Source organism: Heterocephalus glaber, unplaced genomic scaffold, assembly GCF_053883595.1.
Source record: "Heterocephalus glaber isolate CG9 unplaced genomic scaffold, H.glaber_assembly_v1.0 deba00000621, whole genome shotgun sequence".
Classification (NCBI taxonomy): Eukaryota; Metazoa; Chordata; class Mammalia; order Rodentia; family Bathyergidae; genus Heterocephalus; species Heterocephalus glaber.
In genome coordinates this window covers 7,550,791-7,576,507 of record NW_028258153.1, presented here as the reverse complement: position 1 = coordinate 7,576,507, position 25,717 = coordinate 7,550,791, and the positions used below count along the sequence as shown (strand labels likewise).

General features: G+C 37.1%; 1 long non-coding RNA gene across 4 annotated transcripts in view; it reads right to left on the bottom strand.

Annotated features, from left to right (window-relative positions):
• Positions 1–1,006: 1,006 nt before the first annotated feature.
• The window catches only part of LOC110345740 (uncharacterized), a 266,701-nt gene continuing 241,990 nt past the window's right edge, over positions 1,007–25,717 (bottom strand). For all 4 annotated transcript variants that reach the window (XR_015449153.1, XR_015449152.1, XR_015449155.1 and 1 more), the window contains 2 exons: positions 4,555–4,663; positions 1,007–1,887 (listed from right to left, as the gene is read on the bottom strand). This is a non-coding gene — a long non-coding RNA (uncharacterized LOC110345740). The remainder of the gene's footprint in view (positions 1,888–4,554; positions 4,664–25,717) is intronic.

Below are 25,717 nucleotides of genomic sequence, written 5' to 3'. Positions count from 1 at the left end.
AATGGATGCACACCATGGAATTTTGTAAAACAGTTTGAAGCAATAGTTTAAATGTCCATATAGTAATATTATAAATATAATGCTGAGTGAAAAATTAGGAAGTATCCTATAATGCCATTTTTCTATATTAAACTACATCCAAACAAAATATCTTACATCTTGCATGAATTCATGCAAAATGATATACATCAAACATTTTAGTATTGTCTAGGGGAGGTTGATAAATGGGGTTAAAAGAGAATTAATGTCACAATCAAGACATGAATGTGGGGCAAGGATGGAGAAAAAGAATGTCAAATTCCCCTCCAGAAAGATGATGCCATTTACATGACTACCCATAATATGAAGAGTAGTTATTTTCCAAATCATTTCCAGCAGTGAATATTGTGAAAAAGATTTTTCCAAAGCTGATGGCTATTATAAGACTTCAATTTCTTTTCAGGTTGAGGATTTACTTTGCATTTTTCCCATATGTGGAGTTGAACTAACTGTACTTTTTTTTCTTATAACTCAGGATACTTTGCATTGCAATAAATATCCCTTGCTTTTCAAAGTGATGGCAAATCCATCAGGAAAGTCTTATATCAACAGGTCTTCTGCTATCCAGAAATCATGAGGGATGTCACATGTCAAATGGCCACACAATCCAGAATGAAAATGAATGTGGACACCGTGGTTACCTTCAATCCCTCTCTCCTGTTCTGAAGTCACTAGTGTCTCAGTGACCCCACAACCTCTCCAAACCAGGAGACCATCTGTGCTTGGTTGGTAACCTCAGCTGCATGTTCTGATCATTTCAAACTCTGTTTCAAATTCACTCACACTTAATGTACCAAAAAGAACTGCTCTTTCTTTGCTGAGCTACTTCATGTTGTATGGCTGTTTCCATGAGCTCTTTTAGTTTAGCTGGGCTTTTTAAAAATTTCCCCCTTCTACCCCTCCTTTTCCTCATTTTTTCTTTTCTTGGAAGAAATTGATCCCTTGCCAAAAGTAAATGAAACTCTGGTTCCAAGCTCAACTCAGAATTTACTAGCAGATAAATTGGAAATGGAGAGTGGGCTGTGAAGGTAGGGGAAGCACTGAGGGGAGGGAGGCTTTCATTTGGGGCGAGTTCAAACTTGGACTCAGAAGCTATTAAAGTGTCCGATCTGTGCTGAGTCATATGGAGGAGGGGATCAAGGGATGATGCTGGCTTCCTGCCAGCCACACATTCCACCTAGGTTGATGAAGAGCCTGCAAAGGAACTACAACAGGATCATAATTTCAGTAGCGTTTTAAATATAGCATTAGAAGCCACGTGCCTGATGCTGAGCAAGTAATAAGCTTGGGCCTCTTATGTTTCTCTGACTGGTATCTGAGACATGTTTCTGAGACCCAGACTCCCACTCAACTCTTCTTTTAACTTTGCCCCCTATGACCCTCCCTCCCACCATCTTCTCCCTTCTCCAGTGAATCTCTCCTGACCCTTCGTATTCAACAAGGGATTAGGTGGATCCATGGAGAAGAGACCCGCGCTAAGAGGGTGAGCTTTCCTAAGGAGATAGGAACTAATGCTGTATTGAAAGAAATCTTCTAAGGTAGGTACTGTTATGTCCCTTTTTCTAGATAAGGAAAGAAAAGCTCAAAGACTTACCCAAACTCCTCCCAGGTTATAAAGCTAGTAAATACAGACCTGGGATTGGAACCTGGGATTGCTCCATGCCCCTGGCCATGGCACCCTCTGCTCCTCACTCAAGAACCTTTTTCTCACCATACCTCAGAGGATGCCGACTCTTGAACATTTCTGAGCCTTGGCACTTGCAGTTCTCTTCTTACGTGGGGATAGACAGCAAAGGGCCGATCAATCCAGTTCTTCAGATCCTTCCATAGAATTTCCTTGCTCAAACCCTGGTTCAAAGACCATCCCATCATTCACCATTCATTTTTCCCCCAACATTATATTATGAAAACTTTCAAACGTGCTGAAAAGGTGTGAGATTGCTGCAGCCAACACCCAGGTACTTACAATCTAGATGCTCGAATTAAGATTTTGCTATATTTCTTCCATCCTATCTATCCATTTCTCCAAACCTTTATTCATCTACTCAATTCATCTTATTTTTAATGCACTCTAAATAAGTTGTAAACATTAGTACGCTACAGCACTGAACACTTCTCTATTCCATCCTATTTTACTTCATACAAAAGAATCATACTCAGCAATTATCAAACGCTTACAGTCAAACACTTTTGTGCAGCAAATAATTCAATTCTCATGGAACTCCTCTCCTGTAAACTGAGTGCAATTCCTACCCTCACTTTATAGATGAAAAGACCTACGCATCAGGGAATGATGGCCACAGTTAACATGTACTATGTGTTTCTATGGGCTTTCTATGTGCAACTGCTCATAACTGCTTTATCTTATTTAATTCCTCATGGCGATTCCATAGGGTAAGTAATGTCACAGATGAAGAAACTGAGATTTAGGAAGGGCCACAGCACAATAATCCCTGCAAGGGGGATTTGGATTGAGACAGTCTGGGGCGACCCTGCTCTGCCCCTCCCATTGCTGCACATTCCTACTGTGGTGTTTCCTGTTGCTATTGAGCTCTAATTGTTTGGCTCCAGCTGTGAGTTCTCAAGGGCAGGAGTTATGCTTTCATTATCTTAGTCTGAGGCTTTTAGTCAGATGCAAGTAGATACTTTATAAATGTTTCCTGAATAGATTAATACGCAATGAGGAGGAGTGGTTGAAAGTTCTGTTGACCAAACTGCCCCCCTTCTAAATATTTTCTAAAAAGAGAAAGCTATCATACCACAAAGATATGTGTATACTCATGTTTACAGTAGCACAATTTATAATAGCTAGATCTTGGAAATGGCACACATGTCCATCAACAGATGAATGGGTAAGGAAAATGTGCTATTTGTACACAATGGAGTACTACACTGCTATAAAGAAAAAGATAAACTTGAGAAATTTGTAGGTAAATGTATACAAATTGAGACTCTAATGTTAAGTGAAATAAGTCAGACCCACAAGCTTAAATCATGCAAGGTTTCTCTTATATAAGAAATTCAAAGCACATGTATGAAAATGAGGAGCCACAGGAGGCTAGATAAATAGGAAGTAGGGAAAGATTCCCCAAATTTCTTATTCCATTGTTTCAAAAATATTTTAATATATACACTAATTTGTTTCATTTATACTACTAGTTTCTCTTAGTTTATTGAAAAGAAAGTTTTGTGCTATCATTTGGTTGTTTCTTCTTTTTTGTTTTGTTTTGTTTTATTTTGTTTTTGGTATCAGGGATCAAACTCAGGACCTTGAGCTTGTGAAGTAGGCAAAGTGTCACTGAGCTAAGTCCCTGCCTCTCTTTGTTTCTTCTTGTAAGACTCTTTTTTGTTGATGTCTTGTACACTGAACAACCACTTTGAAGATAACCATACCCAGGAATTAATTATTTTTTATTATTTTGTTGTAAGATTTTGTTTTATTTTTTCTTAAAATAAAAAGGGAAAAAATATAAAGATGTATCAGTGAGTTAAGAAAAGAAAAGAGCAAGTATCTGTTAGCCCTCTGTATCTGCAGGTTCTGTATCCACAGGTTCAACCAAGTGTGGGCCAAAAATACTTTTTATAAAGACGGCATCTGTGCTGAATGTGTGCAGACTTTATTTCTTGTCATTATACTCTGAACAATACAGCGTGACATCTATTTATGTAACTTTTGCCTTACATTAGATATTGTAATTCAGTGACATTGTCTTGAAATTAGTAAATTTTGCTTTCCTCGTTTTTCTTCATCATTGGTTGTTATTTTTTGTTTTCTTGATCTTTCTATTATACAATTTTCTTTGCATTGAAAAAATAAACAGAAGGCTCTGTGTCTTAGAATGCAGTAAAACAGTGCTATACTCATGGCCATTCTAGACAAAGCAATGAAGAACTCCGTAATTGATGTCAGGTGCTGCTCCTGCTGCTCCTGCTTTCTTTACACTAATAAGATACACAATTAGTAAATGCCCACAGGCAAATAGTTCACAGTCTTGGTAAACTTAGGGATGGGTGGGCAACCTAGAGAATACTGCTGCTCTTGTCTGCCCAGGCTGGAGCACATATCCATGCCTGTGGGTTCTCCAGGAATCTTTCATGTGGCCCCTGTGTGGTAGACACAAAGCTGGGAGGGCATGAAGGTAAAGTATGCCAGGACCTTCGCTAACCTTCACACTGCACACAGGGCACACAAGCACATTTCAAACTACAACAAGTTATAATGGGACACATCCTAAGAAAGAGACAGATTTACACTTTTAAGAACATCTAAGAAAGAAGAAATTAAATTCCAGCATAGAGGAAAGACTAAGGGATGACATGGTAGAGAACTTTTATTATTTGGGACAGGTTCACTTTTCAATAACAGAAACATGGCAGATTGACAGTATGAAAATACAGGCCCAGGGTGTTTCAAATGTCAAGAAAAATGACCACAGAGTATTAACCTGCTTTCTTTGACTGTGACAAAATACCTGAGATGAACAATCTATAAGGAAGAATGGGGTTTTTACTCACAGTTGCATTCCAATGACACTTGGCCCAGTTGCTTTGTGTCTGTGATGGCACAGTGCATTATGGCAGTAGGAATGTGTGTGGCAGAGTAGATTTTTCACTTCATGGCAGCCTGAAACCAAAGAGATAGAGACAGAAAAGGGCCAGGATCTCAATGTTGGATTTAAAAGTATCCTCCCAATGACCTAACTTCCTTCCACTAGGCCCCACCTTTTAAAGGTCCCTCTACCTCAAAATAGTACCACAGGCTGGTAACCAAACCTTTAACACAAGGATCTTTGGAAAACACATGCAAACCATACTAAAGACCCAGAAGAGGCAATATTACCCAGGCAGAATAAAATAAGTGACAATACTGAGGCCAAACTCAACAAGTATGCTTATTACTGAGCACACTTGAACCGCAGACATGATGGCAACCACAACCTCACTCCCAGGTAGAGCTAGAAGTTCATACAAGATGCCCATAGCAGTGGTTGCCACAGTTCTGCTAGGACATGTTACAGTAGAAGAACAAGAACAATGAGGGATGAAAAGAGCCTAAAGGAGCACCTCAAATGACATGCCCCAATGATGCAAACATGGGCTGGGCAGTATTCACACTTTATTGCATCTCATGGGATCCTAAGAAACAGATCTGAGAGCTCTTACTAGCTCCAGTGTTTAAATGAAGAAACTGAGCTCCCAGCACAGAGGAGCCTTCCAGGTCGGTGTGCCACAGCTCCCAGTCCAGAGGAGGCTTGTGGGTCAACATGGTACACCTTCCAGCACAGAGGAGGCTTCCAGGTCAGTGGGCCACAGCTCCCAGTGCACAAGAGGCTTCCAGGTCAATGTGCCACAGCTCCCAGTGCAGAGTAGGACGCTTCCAGGCCAACCTACCACCACTCCCAGCACAGAGGAGGTGAGCTACGTGGGCTCCAGCAGCACTCCCCACCCCATTGAAATGAGAAGACATGTAAACAAGCCTCAGAACCAGACTTCCAGATCACCTACAGCAACCCCAAAGGGAAACAAGATGGAACACTCTGATACCCAACCACCTGGATTCCTTGAACTAGAAATGAAAGAGGATCAGGAAAAAATGAAATCAGAATAATTTCTCACATAACAGCAGAGATTGTGCACATAGTGCAAGACATGATTAATAAATCTAGAGAGAACACAGATAAAAAAATAGAGGAGCTGAGGAACATGATGGAATCCCAACATAGGAAACAAATAGAATCCATAAAACACATGCAAACAGATTTCCATGAGATTAAAAACTCTGTTGAAAGTTTACACAGCAGAATGAGCCAATGTGAGGACAGAATTTCAGATATAGAAGATAAGATTGCAATTAGTGACCAGGAAAAGAAAAATTTCTTTAAAATAGTAAGGGACCATGAGAAATTAATCCAGTAGCTGCTAGATGATGCAAAGAAGAATAACACAAGACTGATCAGAGTCAATGAAGAAACAGGAGACAGTGCAGATGACATAAAAAAAAAATTGTTCACAGAAGTGATGGCAGAAAACTTCCCAAGCAGGAGAAAAGACCTTGACATACAGACAAGTGAGGCATATAGGACACCAACTAGCCTTCATTTAAAAATATACACATAGGCATATAATTGTTAAGATTCCAGAAAGCAAACAGAAGAACAAAGTTCTACAAGCAGTTAGAGAAAAGAAAAAATCACATACAAAGGAAAGCCCATCAGAACCACAGTAGACCTCATTGTGGATTGTCTCTTCACACTGCTGGTGGTTTTTCTTGCTGTGCAGAAACTTTTTAATAAGAAGAGATCCCACTTGTTGACTGTTTCTTCTAGTTCACAGGCAACTGAGGTTTTGTTTATAAAATCTTTTCCTACACCAATATCTTCAAGAGTTCTACCTAACCTCTGTTCCAGCCAGTTCAGCATTTCTGTTTCAATATTTAGATCTTTAATCCATTTCAATTTTAGTTTAGTGCATGGTGAGAGATATGTGTCTAGTTTTATTCTTTGGCAAGTTGTAACCCAATTTTTCCAGCACCATTTATTAAAGAGGCTATCTTTCTTCCAGTGAGGGTGTTTGGCTCCTTTGTCAAAGATGAGGTGGCTGAGTGCATCTGGAGTTGTTTCTGCATCTTCTAATCTGTTCCACTGGTCCACAGGTCTGTTTCTTTGCCAGTACCACACTGTTTTTTATCACCGTAGCTTGGTAGTATAGTTTCAAGTTGGGGGTTGTGATACCTCCTGCCATGTCTCTGTTGCCTAGAATTGCTTTTGCTATTCTGGGTCTCTTCTTGTTCCAAATGAGCATTTGGATTGTTTTCTCAAGGTCTATGAAGTATGCTGCTGGGATTTCAATTGGGATTGCATTGAACCTATATAGCAGTTTTGGAAATATGGCCATTTTCACTATGTTGATTCTTCTTACTCAGGAGCAAGGCATGTCTTTCCATTTTCTGATATCATCTTCAATCTCTCTTTTCAGAGTGCTATAGTTCTCAAACAAGAGGTCTTTGATTTCTTTTGTTAGGTTGATTCCTAGGTAGTTCAGTATTTTGGATGCTATTGTGAAAGGAATTGTTTGCCCTATTTCTCTCTCAGTGAGTCTGTTGTTCATGTAGAGTAAAGCTATTGATTTTCGTGTGTTGACCTTGTATCCAGCTACTGTGCTGAATTTGCTTATTAAGTCTAGAAGATTTTGGTTCGAGTTCTTGTGGTCTTTTATATAGAGTATCATGTCATCTGCAAATAATGACAATTTGACTTCTTCATTTCCTATCTTTATTCCTTTTATTTCTTTCTCTTGTCTAATTGCTGTGGCTAATGTTTCCAAAACTATGTTGAACAGGAGTGATGGTCATGGACATCCTTGTCTTACTCCTGATTTTAGTGTGAAGGATTTCAGCTTTTGACCATTTAGTATGATTTTGCTGTTGGTGTTTCATAGATGGCTCTTATCAGACTGAGGTAGAGACCATCTATTCCAATTTTTGGTAGGGTTTTTTTCAGAAATGCATGTTGGATTTTGTCAAATGCTTTTTCTGAATCGATTGAAATGATCGTATCGTTTACGTCCTTGGCTCTACTGATATGGTCTATTACATTTATTGATTTGCATATGTTGAACCATCCCTGCATCCCCAGGATGAATCCCACTTGGTCAGGGTGTATGATGTTCTTGATGATCTTCTGCATTCTATTTGCCAGAATCTTATTAAGGATTTTTGCATCTATGTTCATTAGTGAGACTGGCCTATAGGTCTCTTTTTTGGTTGGGTCTTTCTCTGATGTTTGCTTCCAGGAATGAATTTGGGAGTGTTGCTTACCTCTCAATTTCATTGAAGAGTTTAAACAGTAGTGGCAGCAGTTCCTCTCTAAATGTCTTGTAGAATTCAGCGATTAAGCCATCAGGACCTGGACTTTTCTTAGTTGGTAAGTTTTTAATTAAATTTTCAATTTCATTGATTGATATTGGGTTGTTTAGCATTTTTATGTCTTCATTCAACTTTGGTAATTCATACATATCTAGAAATCTGTCCATTTCTTCTGTGTTTTCCATCTTAATGGCATATAGGTTCTCAAAGTAGGTATTGATGATCCTCTGGATTTCTGCTGGGTCCATTGTAATTTCATCCTTTTCATTCCTAATTGCATGGATTTGGGCCTTTTTTTTCCTTTTTCTGATGAGGTTGGCTAAGGTTTTTTCAATTTTGTTTATTCTTTCAAAAAACCAACTCTTGGCTTCACTGATTTTTTGTATTTCTTGTATTTTTTGTATTTTTGTATTTTTTTTTGTATTTTTCTTAGTGTCCATTGCATTGATTTCTGCCCGATCTTTATAATTTCCTCCCTTGAATGAGCTTTGGTTTTTGTCCTGCTCTTCTTTTTCTAGAAGCTTGAGGTTCAGCATCAAGTTGTTTAATTGGGCTCACTCTGTTTTCCTAATATGCGTATTCACTGCTATGAATTTCCCTCATAAGACTGCTTTCATTGTGTCCCATAGATTCCGATATGTTGTATTGTCATTGTCATTTACTTGAAAGAACTGTCTGATTTCTTCTTTAATTTCCTCTGTGACCCATTGGTTATTCAGAAGTGTGTTGTTCAATTTCCATGTGTTTCTGAAATTCTTACAGTTTCTTTTGCTATGGATCTCCAATTTCATCACACTATGGTCTGAAAATATATAGGGGGTAACTTCAATTCCTTTGCACTTACTTAAACATGTTCTATGAGTGAGTTTGTGGTCTATTTTGGAGAATGACCCATGTGCAGCTGAAAAGAATGTGTATTCTGATTCTGCAGGGTGGAACACTCTGTAAACATGTTAAGTTCATTTGTTCAAGAGTTTGATTTCACTTCATTCATGTATGGAAAATCCCAACTTGCAATGTAATTTTGGCTTTTTTCCTCATTTTGCTTTTGGGGGTTTAAATTCTAGAACTGATTTGAAAAATCTAGATTTTTGATGAACAATTCCTTTTGTACCTAGATTGGCTTCTCAATTAATTTGATGGAATTGATTACCTGCTTTTGGATAGTTTGCTAATAATACTCAAGGTGCTTGATTGATACTTTTCTTTACGTCTGATACTTAGTCTCTTATTACAGAAGTCATGAGAACATGACCATTTCTTCACCTCTCTTCTGCCTACCCTTTCTTATTCTACTCATCTTTATTTTGTACATGTTCTTTGAGTAATTTAGTGCACTTTATGACTTTTAGTTGTAATCGTGAGCTAATGATTCACATATCTATATCCCTGCCTTTTAATGTAAGCTTCTATAGCAAGTGTCATTTGGAAATATTCATCTAGATTGCTGTAAGAATTCATCTGTCATCAAGAACCAGATGAACCAGATTGTAGTCATCTTTATCAAGCCTGAGACTGTATTAATGGCTCTTTAGTCTATTCTGTGTTCTATGAACTCATCTATGAAATATTTTCTGAGCTGACTCACGATTATTTATTATTTATCTATTAATCTCTTATTTAATTACAATTTTTCTGAAGATAGGACTTTGCCTAAATCAACCTTGCATTTCCAGCATCAAATAAAAGAATTTCTCTAATGTAAAAAAAAAAAGTTTGATTAAGTTCTAGTATTTCATTGCTTATTTTTTGTCTACTTGATCTATTTGTGTCAGTGGGATATTAAGGTCCCCCACCACTATTGTATTTGTGCTTATTTGATTTTTCATATCTGTTAGTATTTGTTTTATATATTTGCACACACTCATGTTTGGCACATGTATGTTATGATTGTCATCTCTTCCCCTTGGATTGTTCCCTTTACAAGTATGCAGTGTTCTTCTTTGGCTCTCTTAATCAATCTTGGTTTGAAATCCACTTAGTCTGCAAAGAGGAAAGCTACTCCACTTGTTTTTCCCCCATTAACTTATTGGTACATTTTGGTACATTTTAGGTATAAAATACAGTTACATTCATTATTGGGATCTTGTACCATTACATGAGTCTCTTGGTTCTTATTTTTTTTCCCCTTCCCTTGCCCTCCCTTCACCACCTCCACCCTTCCCTATTTGCAAAGACCTTGTTTCCATTTTTTTTCCTCTTCTCATATTTTTTCCTTTCCCTTTTCTCCTTTTGGCTACCCCTCCCAATTCTCCTGGTCTTTTAGACCTTTTCTTCCTGTTACACAATATGAGTTATACATTTTTTAAATTACAATACTAAGACCTAGGAGACATTACCAGAGATTATACAGAATTTAGAAGGATACAGAAAGCATACTACAGAAATCTTTTTTGAAATAAATTTGACAACTTCTAAGAAGTACCTTGGAAGACAAATTAATGAAACTAACTCTGGAGGAAATATAAAATTTGAATAGCACCTATTAATGGAAGTATATTCCTAGCTTGAAAACCTACCTATATGACAACAGCAGGCTCATAAACATTTTAACTGATAAATTATATCAAACAATTAAAGCAGAAAAAAGAAGGAACACTTCTCCCCTCATTTTAGGAAATCAACATTGTGCTAATCCTAAAACTGGATAAAGATAATAGAAGAAAAAAGTATGAAGATAGGTAGAAATTTGTTTAACAAAACCAAGTATTAGAAGTCAGATCTGGCAGGATGTAGAAAGTGGTTTTGTTATAGGGATGGCAGTGTTGGTTCAGCATTGAAAGATCCACCTCAAAAAGTCATCATTTTAACAGAGGAAAGGAAAAAGCCATATGATCCTGTCACTAGTTGGAGAAAAAGTATTGGACTAAATTCTATAGCTGTTCATGGTAAAAGCTATTCAGGAGACTAGAAGTAGAACAGAACCTTCTCAACAGATTAAAGACATGTACTCCATACTTCCAGTGAGAATGCCTTGTATGAATGGAGAAGATACAATGCTTTCTCCCTAAGGTGGGGAACAAGGGGAGATATGCTTCCTCTTTATCTGTCCATTAAACTTTGAAACCTAGGCCCCACCAAAATAGTCTGGCAATAAAATGACACAATTAGGGTAGGATTGGTACGGCAGAAGCAAAATCTTTATATGTAGATGAAATGATCATCTACAGAGAAAATACTAAGAAATCTCTAGGAGCCCCAAGAACTTGTATTTGAATTTAGCAGGATTTGAAAACACAAGGTATATATAAAAATTCAGCTCTGTGTATACTTGCTATAAATAAAGAATTGGATATTGAAATTTAAAAGTTATGTAGGAGTACAAAGGACCTAGAAAAGTTAAAAACAAAAACAGTGTTGGAAGACATTTAGTACCTAATTTTAAGACTTCTTCTAAAGCTACAGTAATCAAGGCAGTGTTGGTGTAAGGAAAGACATACAGATCATTTGAATAAAACAGAGAATCTAGAAATAGAATCACACATATATGGTCCACTGAGTTTTGAAAGATTATTTAGCATTAGCCCTTTATAGGATATAAAGTCAATTCAAGAGCTGAGGAAGAGATAGTGTTTTCAGCAAATGCACTAGAACACCTGGTATCCATATATAAAAATTTAACCTCAACCCTTTTTTTCCATACATGAAAATAACTTGAAGGAATCTATGAACCTAAATAAGAAAGTCTAAAACTATAAAACTTTAAGAAGAAATTATAAGGGAAAATATTTATGAATTCAGGGTAGGCAAGAACTACCTAGGATACAAAAAACATGATGTATAAAAGAAAAACATTGATAAATGAGATTCCATCAAAATATAGAACTTTTTATAATAGGTTATGTGAAATAGGAAGAAAAGGGGCAAAGGGGAAGGAAGTGGAAGGGCTAGGGGAAAGGATAGAAGGGAATGGGATTAATATGAGAAAATGGAAAAATAGGAACAAAATCTTTGTAAATGGGGAGAAGTGGAGGGGTTGAAGGGAGGGTTGGGCAAGGGTGAAAAATAAGAACCAAGAGAGACTATGTGAAGGTGCAAATTTCCAATGATGAATGTCATTATATTGTATACCTAAAATGTACCAATGATTAGAATGAATAATTGATAATGCAAAATAGGAAGAAAAGGTCCAAACAGGTAGGGGTAGTGGGAGGGGCAGGGGAAAGGAAAGAAGGGAAAGGAAAAAGGATGAGAAATGGAAAAAATGGAAATAAAGTCTTTGCAAATAGGGAAGGGTGGAGGGGGTGAAGGGAGGGCTAGGAATGGGGAAAAAATAAGAACCAAGATGCATTATGTAAAGGTACAATTCCCAATGAGAAATGTAATTGTGTTGTATACTTACAATGTACCAATAAAAGAATTTAATAAAAAAATAGAATTTTAAACATTATTAAAATGAAAAGTAGTTCTTAACCAGACCATATTTACAATGCATATAACCTATGACCAGAATAAAGAATTCTTAGAGCTCATTAATAGACAACCCAATTAAAATGTAGACATAAGAAGATGATAAATAGCCAGTATAGCACAAGGAATGGTGTGCAACTCTAGAATCAGAAAAATACTAATCAGTACAATAATAAGATTGAATTATACACTCATTAGGGAGATGAAGTTAAAAGTTTTAAAAGCCTTGTCATGACTTTTTCCTTTTGTTGGATTCTCCCCCTTTGCGTTTAATTTGTCATTCCCAATGGATTCATTCTGCTGGGTTTCCTGGGGTTGTGATCCTCATTGTCTTTTCCTAGGGTATTGTCTAAATTTTTTTAGAGTGCTGGTTTGGTATTTATGAAGTTCCTGAGGTGCTCTTTATCATGAAAGTATCTTATTTCTCCATCAATTTTGAAAGATAGTTTTGCAGGGTACATCAATCTGGGTTGGAGGCTGATTTGCTTTAGGGCTTGAAATACATCACTCCAAGCTCTTCTTGCTTTGAGGGTTTGTGTTGAGAAGTCTGCTGTGATTCTGATGGGCTTTCCTTTGTATGTGATTTGTTTCTTTTCTCTAACTGCTTGTAGAATTTTGTTTTTCTGTTGGATTTCTGGAATCCTAACTATTATATGCCTATGTGTAGATTTTTTTTTAATTCAGGCTAGCTGGAGTCCTATATGCCTCACTTATTTTTATGTCAAGTTCTTTTTCCCTGCTTGGGAAGTTTTCTGTCATCACTTCTGTGAACAGTTTTTTTATGTCATCTGCACTCTCTCCTATTTCTTCATTGACTCCAATCAGTCTTATGTTATTCTTCTTTGCATCATCTAGCAGCTGCTGGATTGATTTCTCATGGTCCCTTATAATTTTAAAGCAATTTTTCTTTTCCTCCTCACTAATTGCAATCTTATCTTCGATATGTGAAATTCTATCCTCACATTGGTTCATTCTGCTGGGAAGACTTTCAATGGAGTTTTTAATCTCTTGGAAATCTGTTTGTATCTGTTTTATGGATTCCATTTGTTTCCTATGTTGGGATTCCATCATGTTCCTCAGATCCTCTATTTTTTTATCTGTGTCCTCTCTAGATTTATTAATCATGTCTTGCACCATAAGCACAATCTTTGCTGTTATCTGCATAATTATTTCTGATTTCATTTTTCCCAGATCCTCTTTTGTTGCCAGTTTAGAGAATGCAGGTGGTTGAGTATCAGATTGTTCCATCTCATTTCCCTTTGAGGTTGCTGTAGGTGATCCAGAATTCTGTTTTTAATGCTTGTTCACTTGTCTTCTCATTTCCACTGGGGGGGGGGGTGTTCTTCTGGCACCCACGTGGCTCACCTTCTCTGCCCTAGGAGCCTGTGATGGCAGCAAGGGAGCTTCCTTCCAGGGGCTGGGACCGGCTGAGCTTCTCTGCCCTAGGAGCCTGGGATGGAGGCGGGGAGCTTCCTCCTGGGTGCTGGGACAGGCTCACCTTCTCTGCCGTAGGTGCCTGGGATGGCAACAGGGAAGCTTCCTTTGGAGTGCTGGGACTGGCTTAGCTTCTCTCCCCTAGGATCCTGGGATGGCAGCAGAAGAGCTTCCTTCCTAGGGTCTTGGACCAGCTGAGCTTCTCTGCCCTAGGAGCCTGGGATGGTGGTGGGGGAGCTTCCTTCCAGGTGCTGGGAATGGCTCACCTTCTTTGCTGTAGGAGCCTGGGATGGCAGCGGTCAAGCTTCCTTCCAGGTGCTGGGACCAGCTGAGCTTCTCTGCCCTAGGAGCCTGGGATGGTGGCAGGGGTGCTTCCTTCCAGGCCACTCCACTTTTTTTCAGGTTCCTATCACATTCAGTATTATTTTCCACTCTTTAACTTTCAGTGTATGAGTTTCTTTTTGAATTAAGTTTGTTCCTTGTATGCAGCATATTGTTGGATCTTGCTTCTTGATCCATTCTGCCAGTCTATTTCTTTTGATTGGTGAGTTGAGACCATTAACTTTGATGGTCATAACTGGTATATATTGAGTCATCATTGTCATGACTTCTTCTTTTTCTTAGAATTTCCCCCTTTACATTTAACTTCTTGTTGCTCCTGATGGATTCATTCTCCTGTGCTTCCTGGGATTGTGATACTCATTGTCTTTTCCTAGAATATTCTCTAAAAATTTTTTGGAGTGCTGGTTTGGTATTCATGAAGCTCCTCAGGTGGTCTGTGTCATGAAAGTATCTTTTTTCTCCATCAATTTTGAAAGATAATTTTACAGCGTACATCAATCTGGGTTGGAGTCTGCTTTCCTTTAGGGCTTGAAATACATCATTCCAAGCTCTTCTTGCCTTGAGGGTTTGTGTTGAGAAGTCTGCTGTGATTCTGATGGGCTTTCCTTTGTATGTGATTTGTTTCTTTTTTCTAACTGCTTGTAGAACTTTGTTCTTCTGTTGGGTTTCTGGAATCTTAACTACTATATGCCTATGTGTAGATTTTTTTCCATTTAGTTTATTGTTGTTTTTTTTTTATCAAGGCTAGTTGCAGTCCTATATGCCTCACTTATCTGTATGTCAAGGTCTTTTCCCCTGCTTGGGAAGTTTTTTGTCATCACTTCTGTGAACAGATTTTTTATGTCATCTACACTCTCTCCTGGTTCTTCATTGACTCTGATCAGTCTTATGTTATTCTTCTTTGCATCATCTAGCAGCTCCTGTATTGCTTTCTCATGGTTCCTTACTATTTTAAAGAAATTTTTCTTTTCCTGGTCACTAATTGCAATCTTATTTTCTATATCTGAGATTCTGTTCTGACATTGGCTCATGCTACTGCATAAACTTTCAATGGAGTTTTTGATCTCATGGAAATCTGTTTGCATACGTTTTATGGATTCCATTTGTTTCCTATGTTGAGATTCCATCATGTTCCTCAACTCCTTTATTTTTTTATCTGTGTCCTCTCTATATTTATTAATCATGTCTTACACTATGTGCACAATCTCTGCTGTTATATGAGAAATTATTTCTGATTTCATTTTTTCCAGATCCTCTTTTTTTACAGTTTAGGTGTCCAGGTGGTTGAGTATCAGAGTGTTCCATCTCGTTTTCCTTTGGAGTTGCTTTAGGTGATCTGGGAGTGTAGTTTTAAGATTTGTTTACATGTCTTCTCATTTCAATGTTGGTAGGGGGTTGGGGGTCAGGGATTTGTGCTGCTGGTGCCCTTGAGGCTCACCTGTTTGGCAACAGGGCAGTGGTACAGTTGTCAACAAGGTTCACCTCCTCTGCCCTGTGTCCAGCTCTCCTCCATGCCGCTGGGTGTTGTGGTACCTTTTTATTTTTTAAATGAATTTTATTGGTACATTTTAGGTATATAATAAAATGATATTCAACATTGGAAGTTTGCACCTTTATATAATCTCTCTTGGTTCTCATTTTTCCCCATTCCCCTGGCCTCCCTTCAACGTCTCCATCCCTCCCTATTTACAAAGACTGTTTCCATTTGTTCATTTTCTCATGTTAATTCCATTCTCTTCTTTCCTTTCCCCTACCCCTCCCACTTCCCCTTCCCCTTTGCCCCTTTTCTTCTTATTTGACATAGCAGCACAATTTGTAAAGCTAAAACTTGGAAGCAGCCCAATTGCCTATCAACTGGAGAGTGGATAAAGAAAATGTGGGTTTTTTTAATAAATGGGGTACTACTCAGCCATAAAAAATGAGAAGTTAGAGACATTTATAGCTAAATGGATGCACATTGGGGAAATACTCTTAAGTGAAATAAATAGGACACACATGTAAATACCAAAAAGTTTCTCTAGTGTGAGAAACTGAAAGTGTAAATAAGGACTAGAAGGTATAATAGATAATGTTAAATTTGGTGTTCTTAACTGTCTCTTCTGGATTATTTAGTTTTAAAAAATTAAGAAATTTGAGATATTATTCAAGCCTGAGATTGGGAGAAAGTAGCCACTCAATAAGTGCAATATACTCGGGATCACCTCTTGATATATGTTTGTGGTGACAAGCACAGACTCAGAATTCAACTGCACAGGTTTGAAACAAGCTCACCTCTCTACTGGCTTTATGACTTTGGGAATGTGATGGGCCTCACTGTGCTTCAGTTGCCACCTTGTTAAAGACAGTAATTGTACTCAGACATACAACTCTTAGGATTACATGATATTTTACACATAAAAAAACCTTGCCTATTTACAACCAGCTTGATCTGTCATTTAGAGCTCTGTGCACAGCTTTATTCTAGGCACATTAAGCTGTTCAGGTGACCTCAAGTAATGGAAGTTTATTACAAAGGTAAGTGTCATTAAAGAAGCTCAGAAAATCCACAGCTGTGGAGCTGGGTCTCATAGATCTGGAACATCTTTCTTCACCTTTTAGGTGGTAGCACCCATGACTTGTCATATGGCCAAATAAGTGTTTGTGTGCTTGTCAGCAAAGTGTGAATCCTTTACTCCTCTTCTTTACTTGTTATGCTTTACTTCTTTTCTAACTTTTGTAGGTGGTAGAAGATTCCATAAATTACACCCCCCAGACCATGGCCTACTGTCTATTTTGTTTATTTATTTCCTTTATCTTCATTCTTACCTTTTATTTTTTCCTTCTTTCACCCTCTAGGCAACTACTATTATATGTGTATAATTTCTATCTTTTGGATTGAATACATCCTTACAAAGCATGCATTTTTATGGATATGTTTTTAATTTTAAAAAATGGTATTCTACTACATATCTTTTTCTATATCTTCTTTCATCCAGAACTGCTTATAAGTTCACCCATGTTATTAAATGTTTATCCAGGCTGTTCATTCTTTCTGAGGTACAGTTTTCCATGAAGTATACCCACCATGTGTTGCACTGATGTGTTTCCAGATTGCCTCCAAATTCCTCTCACTACAAACAATAAACATCTATATATAACAACTATAATGAACATCTTCAGACACATCCCCTTCTGGACCTAGGGAAGACACTGTTTGGAGGTATATGTGAGGTTAATTTTAACCTAAGTTAGGTTGACTGATCACCAAAATGCCTACTTCTGGTGACACTTCACCAGCAGTGCATCAATTCCAGCTCCACACACTGTTTGCCTGTTACAGCTTTTCAAAATGAAGCCTTTGCTCTCAGTCACTCTTCTATCTTCTCAATGCTGCTGCTTCTGCCTTAACTGCACAGCATCTACCTGCCTTTACCTTTTCCTCTAGTCTCTCTCAACTTCTATGGATTTTTTCCCTTCTCATGACTTCTACTGACTTCTGAAAAAGAACATGTATTTCTACCCTGTCTTTCTGCTTTACCTTCAAACTGAATCCCTTGGTCACTCTCTAGGCTGAGACAGGGGAGTCAGACTTCTTCCCTTGGCTCAGACATCAGTCCCAGGTACAATAGATGTCTCCAAAGTGCTGAAAGTCATAAGACTTTAACCCTATTGACAGTGGGGAAAGGGAATATCTGTCTCCATAGAAGGAGGCTATGGCACGGTGGGCATTCAGAGTCTTATGGACTGCTCCATTGATTTGGTATTTTCATTAACTTGCCAATTTTGATGTTAAGTCCCTACAATTATACAGGAAGAGCATCTATATAAACACAGTGGGAAACAACCTGGTAGTTATCCAGTGTTTATCTTGGGCCCCTCTCTTCCTTCTGCTTAAATTTCCTCCAACCCATTCATGTTACTGAGAAATTTTGTCTTAATTCAAAGGATAATATCATAGTTCCTGTATTATCTATCAGAGTTTTTTATATATAAATGTTTTTATTTTTAAATCATAAGAATCTGCAAAAATATGGCAGGAAATTGTATGGGTAAAGATCACTAGATAACAATGTGCCTTTTAGGAGGAATTTAAATGTCAACCACTTGAGTAGGAGGATAAAATAATGCTCTCATTTTAACATAATTTCATAAATCAAAGATTGTCATCAACAAGATGTTAGAGATTGAAGGGATCTTGGAGCTTGACCTGTCTAGATATTTTGTTTTACCTGGAGAAGAAATTTATGGGGAATCTGTGTGACTAGCCCAAGTCACAAAGCTGTATACCAACAAAGCTTAAGAAAAGGGTCATCTCCAGTCCTGCCCTTCACATATCCCAAGGCATGTGCCCTGGTGGGAGGAAGCAAGCCAACTGCACGTGGTCTCTGAATTGTTCCAGCGGCCAAGCAGCCTCCTCTCTGCTGCCAAGACAACCTTTGAGTCCAGCTTCCCACAAGCTTTCTTAGAATCATAGAATCATCAAATTCTCTAGTGTGTGTGTGTGTGTGTTTTTTTTTTACTTTTCTTTTTCTCTGTGCCTCTCGCTGACCCAGTTCTTTTCACTGACCCACGAAGGAGTAGCAAAAAGAGAGAAATACACACTGGATCAGAGCCTTCTGGTGCTGTGATCCAGTCTGTACTATACCACCCCAACCCGGTGTTGGTTGGCTGTGTGACTATCTGGCAGATTCAGACTCTAGATTTTTGATTTCTAAACAGAGTAAAGTTGTTCCCCAATTCAGTTTCCCAGTAAGAAGAATTCACTGTATTTACATTTTTTTCTAGTTGCTACAGCAATTAGAAGCAATGGCAAAAATAATCCTAAGAAGGCGTCCTTTGTACCCAGCTGTTTTAAAACAAGATTTTTCATAAGTATTTACTCTTTCCTCGGAGTGAAGCCCTGAAGTGCAAAAGTTCACCCTCAGCATTGCCCACTGCTTCTCTCTAGACCTTCCAACAGTCTCACAAGGCTCTTATTTTTCAGGGCCCATCTGGTCATAAATTACAATCGACATTAATTTATGAAAACAAATGACACCAGCCTACTCCATGACATTTTGAAATGGAAGAATTAGGAAGGGCAATAAGCAGGAATGAAATAAAAATATTCAGACCCCATAGCTTCCCTGGCAGTGTCCCAAATGACACAAGGACCCTGAGTATCCCCATTCCAACACACTCTGATTTTGCAAAGTTACAGTTATTTGATCACAAGGCATGAAATTAGCTCTTTGTCATAGAGTGTGGCAGGAAATTAAACACATCCAAGGCTTTATCCATGTGACTAGAACCACCATTCTATGCAGTGTTTACACCAATGGTGATACACACAGACAGCAGGTATGAGATCATCAGCATCAATGGAGAGTGTAGCTGGCAGCTGAATCCACTGTCTCCAGGGTCTAGGATACTTGACTGATTCCTATCAACAAAGATTTGGAATCAGTAACTCCAAATAACATCTAAGGGTGGTTTATGGGCAAATAGAATTAGAGGCAATTTTAATGTATTTATTGTGGCACTTTCATTCTCCAGCATTAATGAGAAGACATTGACATCAGGTAGTGCCAACTCAAATACCATAGGAAAGACATGAAGAGAAGGAGCTTAATAATGTGTCAGTAACTCTAGGAAAGGCATCTGGTGTTCTCTCCATCTCTATTTCAGATATATGTATATGTATATCTATCTATCTATCTATCTATATATATATATATTTTTTTTTTTGAGACAGGGTTAAGCCTTGAATTCACTATGTAGCCAAGGCTAGCCTCAAATTCCAGGCACTCCTCCTGTCTCAGCCTCCTGAATCCTGGAATTATAGCATGGTCCACCATACTAGTTCAATCTCCATTTTTTTAGATGCTTGGGCCTAATGCATCTGAGTTTTTCAGACATGAATTATAAAGGTGGAAAATGCACATAAACATACAATAAGAATCTCTGGGGATGTGGGAGACAAAACTTTAAAACCTGCTTTTATTTACAAAGGCTACGTTTAACATAAAAATTTTTAGATGGAAATTTTAAAAGAGGCTATAATCTCTTTTCTCTAGTCCTTAACTCTTCAAATAAAAAGATAAAAGATCCAAATGGAGACCTAGGGACCAGCAACTTTACTGATGAAGGATGTTCCTCATGATTCCCTAAAAGTATGGTTTACAGAAAATTGCTGAAGAATGAGAATCAGACCTTAAGCTAAATAGGACTCCCTGATCCACCAATTCAAATCTTGTTCTTCTGACCCATCTTTTATGTACAGCTGATCTGTGAGTCACCTGTCAAGTTCTCTGCCTTGTAGCTTCAAGTAAGCACTTGTCAGCCCCACACCTGGGCACAAGTGATGACAGAGAAAAGGTGGACATTCTCTCGCATCACCACCATACCAAGAGATCTGTCTTCTGAGAGTTTACCACTTGGCATTTACTATGTGGTAAAGACACAAGACTATGAGTCTTCAGATTCCCTGAGAGAGTGCAGAGCCAAGGAACTAAGAAACACATGGTTTAAACCATATATGAACCATGGAAGGCATTTGACACTGTCATCCCACCTGCTATTAAAGGTGACTCAGTGAAAATCAGGCTCCAACAATCATCCTAGATATTCCTCCTGCTTCAGGAAGGAGCAAATAAACAGGTTGAGAGAAAACATGGAAATCTCATGTTTCTTCTCTACTAGCCAAAGAGTAACGGTAGGAAGAAGAGCATAATTGTTCTTGCTAGCAGGAAGGAAATATTAGCTAGGAATTTTCCTCAAGATGTCTAGAGGCCAGGAAAGAACAACATCCTTCTGCACTTAAAGAGAGAGACATCCCACATAGGACAGAAATTGTAATCACTTTTGGAGTGGTTTCATCCTGAGAACTGCATTCATGGTGAGATGTCTGATTGACCCATTCTAGCAGGCTTCTTGGTTTCTCTCAAGGGATGGACAAAAACATCCCTGACAATAGGAAAATAGGGGTGAAACTCTGGTCCAAGGCTCTGGTCCAAGATCTGGGTCCTCACCACTTATAAAAAGATAGAACCATCTCTAAGCTTTTCCAAGACTGACGCTAGAGAAATATACAAGCTGTGAATCTTTTGCTCTAGGAGAGAACTGGAAGAGGTGATGAAAGGTCAGAGAGCCAAGGGGGAGAAAAAGTCCAGGAAAAGATTTCCAGAGATAAAGAGAACAATTCCTTAGGGAGGCAGTTTGGAGAAAACAATTTAAGGGAGGCATGTCTTCAGCCTGTCTTTAACAGATGTTTACTAACTCACTCTTGTACTGGAGCCAGCTGTGGTTGACTGAAGAACATTTTCCATCACACAGATCCTTTGTGGTGAAAAAGAACAAAATTGAAAGTGGATGGCACCAGATTGTATCCATGATTTATCAGTTTAATCGTGTCACCAGGATTTTAAAAAAACTCATTCAGGGAGGAGAGGGAAAAGAAAAAGACAAAGAAATATATTTGATATGAATCAGTTATTTGAGGTCAATCTAGGAAGTTTCTTTGGAGTATTAAAAATGATTTAAAAGAAAGAAAAATAATCCAGTGATCACTCATGGTGAATTTTCAAGGATAAAGAATTTAATTTGGGCTGGGGATGTAGCTCAGTAGTATGGTATATGCTTAAGATGTGCAAGGCCATGGATTAAATTCCCAGCACCATGAAAAGTAAAACATAAAAATAAAGAATTTATCTTTAAGGGTGGAACATTAACTCAATAACTTAACAGGTGTAGAATTCCTAGAATGGCAAGCCTTACTTACAGGTCACTTTGCCCATTACCCTGACTCTAAGAACTGTGGTCAGGCCAAACAGGTACATCCTCTCTCTATATGGCTTGTTCTAGCACTTTGTAATACTTGAAAGGCATCAGCTCTCTACCAAGTTGATTCCTTTTCACTTTTCTACTATTAAGTACAATGTCATCTCCTTCCAAAAGTCCTTCTTAACGGCCCCATCTGAAATAAAGATAATGTTTTATTATGTTCTACCTCATTTCTCTATTTACTTACAAAATAGTAATGATCAAATTATCAAATATGACAATTATCAGATCATCAAGGATGGGTTCAAAAAGAAAAATTAAAAAGTATTTTGAAGTAAATGAAGTAAAAATTAGTAGTGTGGCACTAATGTAGCACTTAGGGGAAAATATATAGTAGCAAATTATCACATTAGGAAAAGAAGACAAACTTCTCAAAGCAATTACTTCAGTGTCTGCCTTAAGAAAATAGAATGAGAAGAGCAAATTAAATCCAAAGTAAATAAAAGAAAGAAAGTTATAGACATCAAAGCAGAAGCATATGAAATAGAAAAGGTAAAACAATAGAAAAATTAAAACAATGAAAATAATGAGTGATTCTTTAAAATATCAGTGAAATTGACTGACCTCTAATCAATCCAACCTGGAAAATTCAGAGAGAAAGAGAGAGGAAACAAATACCTAATATTGAGCATGAAAGATGACAACATTACAGATGGAACAATATAAAAATGATACTGGGGGAAATATTAAGTAAATTTTATGCTAATAATTTGACAATCTAAATGACATAAGCTAATTTCTTGAAAGACACAAATTACCAAAGCTTACTTAGGATGAAATAGTAACATTAACATGAAAACTCCTATAGCTAATAGAGAAATTGAATTTGTAATTAAAAACTCCCACAAAAATTTTCAGACTTAGATACCTTCATTCTTGAATCATATTTTTAAAAGCATAATACCATTTCTATACAAACTCCAGAAAGTCAAAAAGGGGGGCGTATTTTTCAACTGTTTCTATAAGGCAAATACGCTTTGATATAAGCCCATACACAGATATTATAGGAAAACAAAATTATGATAGCTGTTAGAATATAATGTTGTTTTTCTATAATGTCTTTGTGTGGGTTTTAAATCAAAGTAATACAGTAGTGGTCTCATAGACAGCCATCATGAACATATAGGTAAATAAATCCTCTAGATGAAATTTTGCAAATGAAATCCAACAGTATGTACAAAAAGTATAACCCACATATGGTTTATCCCAGGAATGCAAGATTAGTTTAATTTTTGATAAGTCAATTTCATTCATTATATTAGCATACTTTAAAAGTAAAAGGCATGGATCATCCTAATATATACAAAAACATTTTAAAATTCTGTTCATTCTAAAAAAAAAATTAAACTTAAAAGTCACACACAGTAAGCATACTAAGAACAGCACTGTCTCAGTCGTATAATGATGTAAGACCTGGTTTTACTCCAGCTATAAGATGATAATGTTTGCTTTAACAGTTCCCATTCTACATCATACTATAGATTCTGTGCATGGAAATGAGGAGAACTAGAGATTAAAAAACCTGGAGATTACAGGTCAGGCCTATAATCCCAGCACTTGGGAGGCTGAGGCAAGAAGATCTCCAGGAGTTTCAGGCCAGCCTGGTCTACATAATCATTTCAAGGCCAGCCTGGACTACATAGTAAGACCCTGACTCAACTCAAAAAAAAATCTAGATTGGAAAAGAAGTAAAGGGCCAGGGATTTAGCTCAGGTGTTTTGGGGCCTGCCTTGCAAGTGTAAGGTCCCGAGTTCGATCCCCAGAACCAAAAAAAAGAAAGAAAGAAAAAGAAAGAAGTAAACTTGTATTTATTTACAGATAGCATAATTGTTTAGATAGAAAATCAGATGTAATCTACAAAAACTAAATTTAATTTGAAATATAAGAAATGGATATTAAAATAATGTTATTTATAAAAACATAAAATATGAAATACTTATGCATATACAATATCTAACAAAAGATGTGAAAGGTCTCTGCCTTGAAAACTATAAAATGTTATTGAAACTGAAAAATATCTAAACAAATGGAGAGACATATCTTATTCATGGGCCCAACACTCTTATTGTTAAATGTTAATTCTCTGCAAATGGAGATATATATTAAGTATAATCATAAAAAAATTCCAGCACATTGTTTTGTAAATTTGACAAGCAGGTTCAAAAATGCACATGAAAATTCAAAAGACCCAGAAAAATAAAAGCATATTTGGGAAAAAACACAAAAACAAAGTTAGAATCTAACGCTCTCTGATTTTAAGACATTATAAAAGCCACAGAAATCAAGACACTGTGATATTGGCATCATAATGAATAAAAAAATCGATGGAACAGAAGCTCTACACAGATATGGATAATTTGGTAAGTGCGAACATGATTAGGTGTAGAAAGAGAAGGGTTTCAAAACGTGGTGCTGTGAACATTTGGATATTCACATACCAAGGGATGATCAATTCATATCTTACACTGTGCTAAAAAATTAACTCAAAGTGGATGATAGAATACAAAAGCTAAAATATAAAACTTTTAGAAGACAACATAGGGAAAAGCTTCATGAATTTGGATTAGGTAAAGATTTTTTAGGCATTGCACTTAAAGCATACCATATTAAAAATATTCATACTTTGGAGTTCATCAAATTTTGAAACATTTGCCCTTCAAATGTCACAATAAAGAGACTTAAAATACAAAACAGCCTGAGAGGATATTTTACAAAGAATATACTGAAAAAGGTGTTGTGTCCAGAAATATAAAGAACTCAAAACTAGGGCCGGGGATTTAGCTCAGTGGTTCTGCCACCTGCCTCACGAGCTCAAGGACCCAAGTTCCAATCCCCAGTACCAAAATAAAAAAAAAAAAAAAGAACTCAAAACTGAATAGTAAGAAAGAAAAGAATGGACAAAAGATTCAAGCAGGTATCACCAAAGAAAATTTATGCTTTGCAAACAAGCAAACAAGCATATAGAAAGATGCTCAATATCAGTAGTTACTAAATTAAACTATTACAGAGTTTTTGGAATGGTTAAAATTTAATACATTAACTCAGACCAAGTGTTGCCAAGGATATGGAGCAACTGGAATTCTCATATGAGATGGGATCACAGAACACAGTGAATGTTTAAATTTTGAAAAAAAATTATACTAAAAGACACATTATCATTATCCCTTCCAAATATTCCCCCCTGATTCAAACACATTTATTTCCTCTAACTTGCCACTTTCTGAAGCAGCTCTGGAAGCCCTCTTTCATGAGTGTATTTTCATGGCTGTCTATATGTGCTGATCAATTCAAAATGTTTACAGCAGTTTCTTTCAAGTAAAAACATTTTTAAATAAAAATATTACATCAAGTCCTCATCCACCTTATCCACCACATCTGACACCATGCAAATCTTGATTCTTCCTCAAAGTCAAAATGAAAGGTAAACATTTTGAATGGATTCAGGACATCAAGATAGCCACAAGAGCTCAATTAAAGACACAAAGGCAAAAGGACTTTCAGAACTGCTTCTGAAGTGGCAAAAATGATGAGATAAGTTTGCTTGAAGTGAGGAGAAGTATTTTGACATGGATAATGGTAACGTGTCTTTTAATGTAGCAAATATGTTTAAAACATTTAATGTATCTTTTGATCATACCTCATACATTGCTTGTGTATATTGTCACTTTGAAAAACAGTCTGGCAATTTCTTAAAAACTTAAATATAAGTACACAGCTACCATATGTTCCAGAGGTCACAGTCTAGGTAAAATAACATATACAAACACACACAGCACAAACATATACATGTATATTTACATCAAATTGACTTATATTTGTCAAAAACTG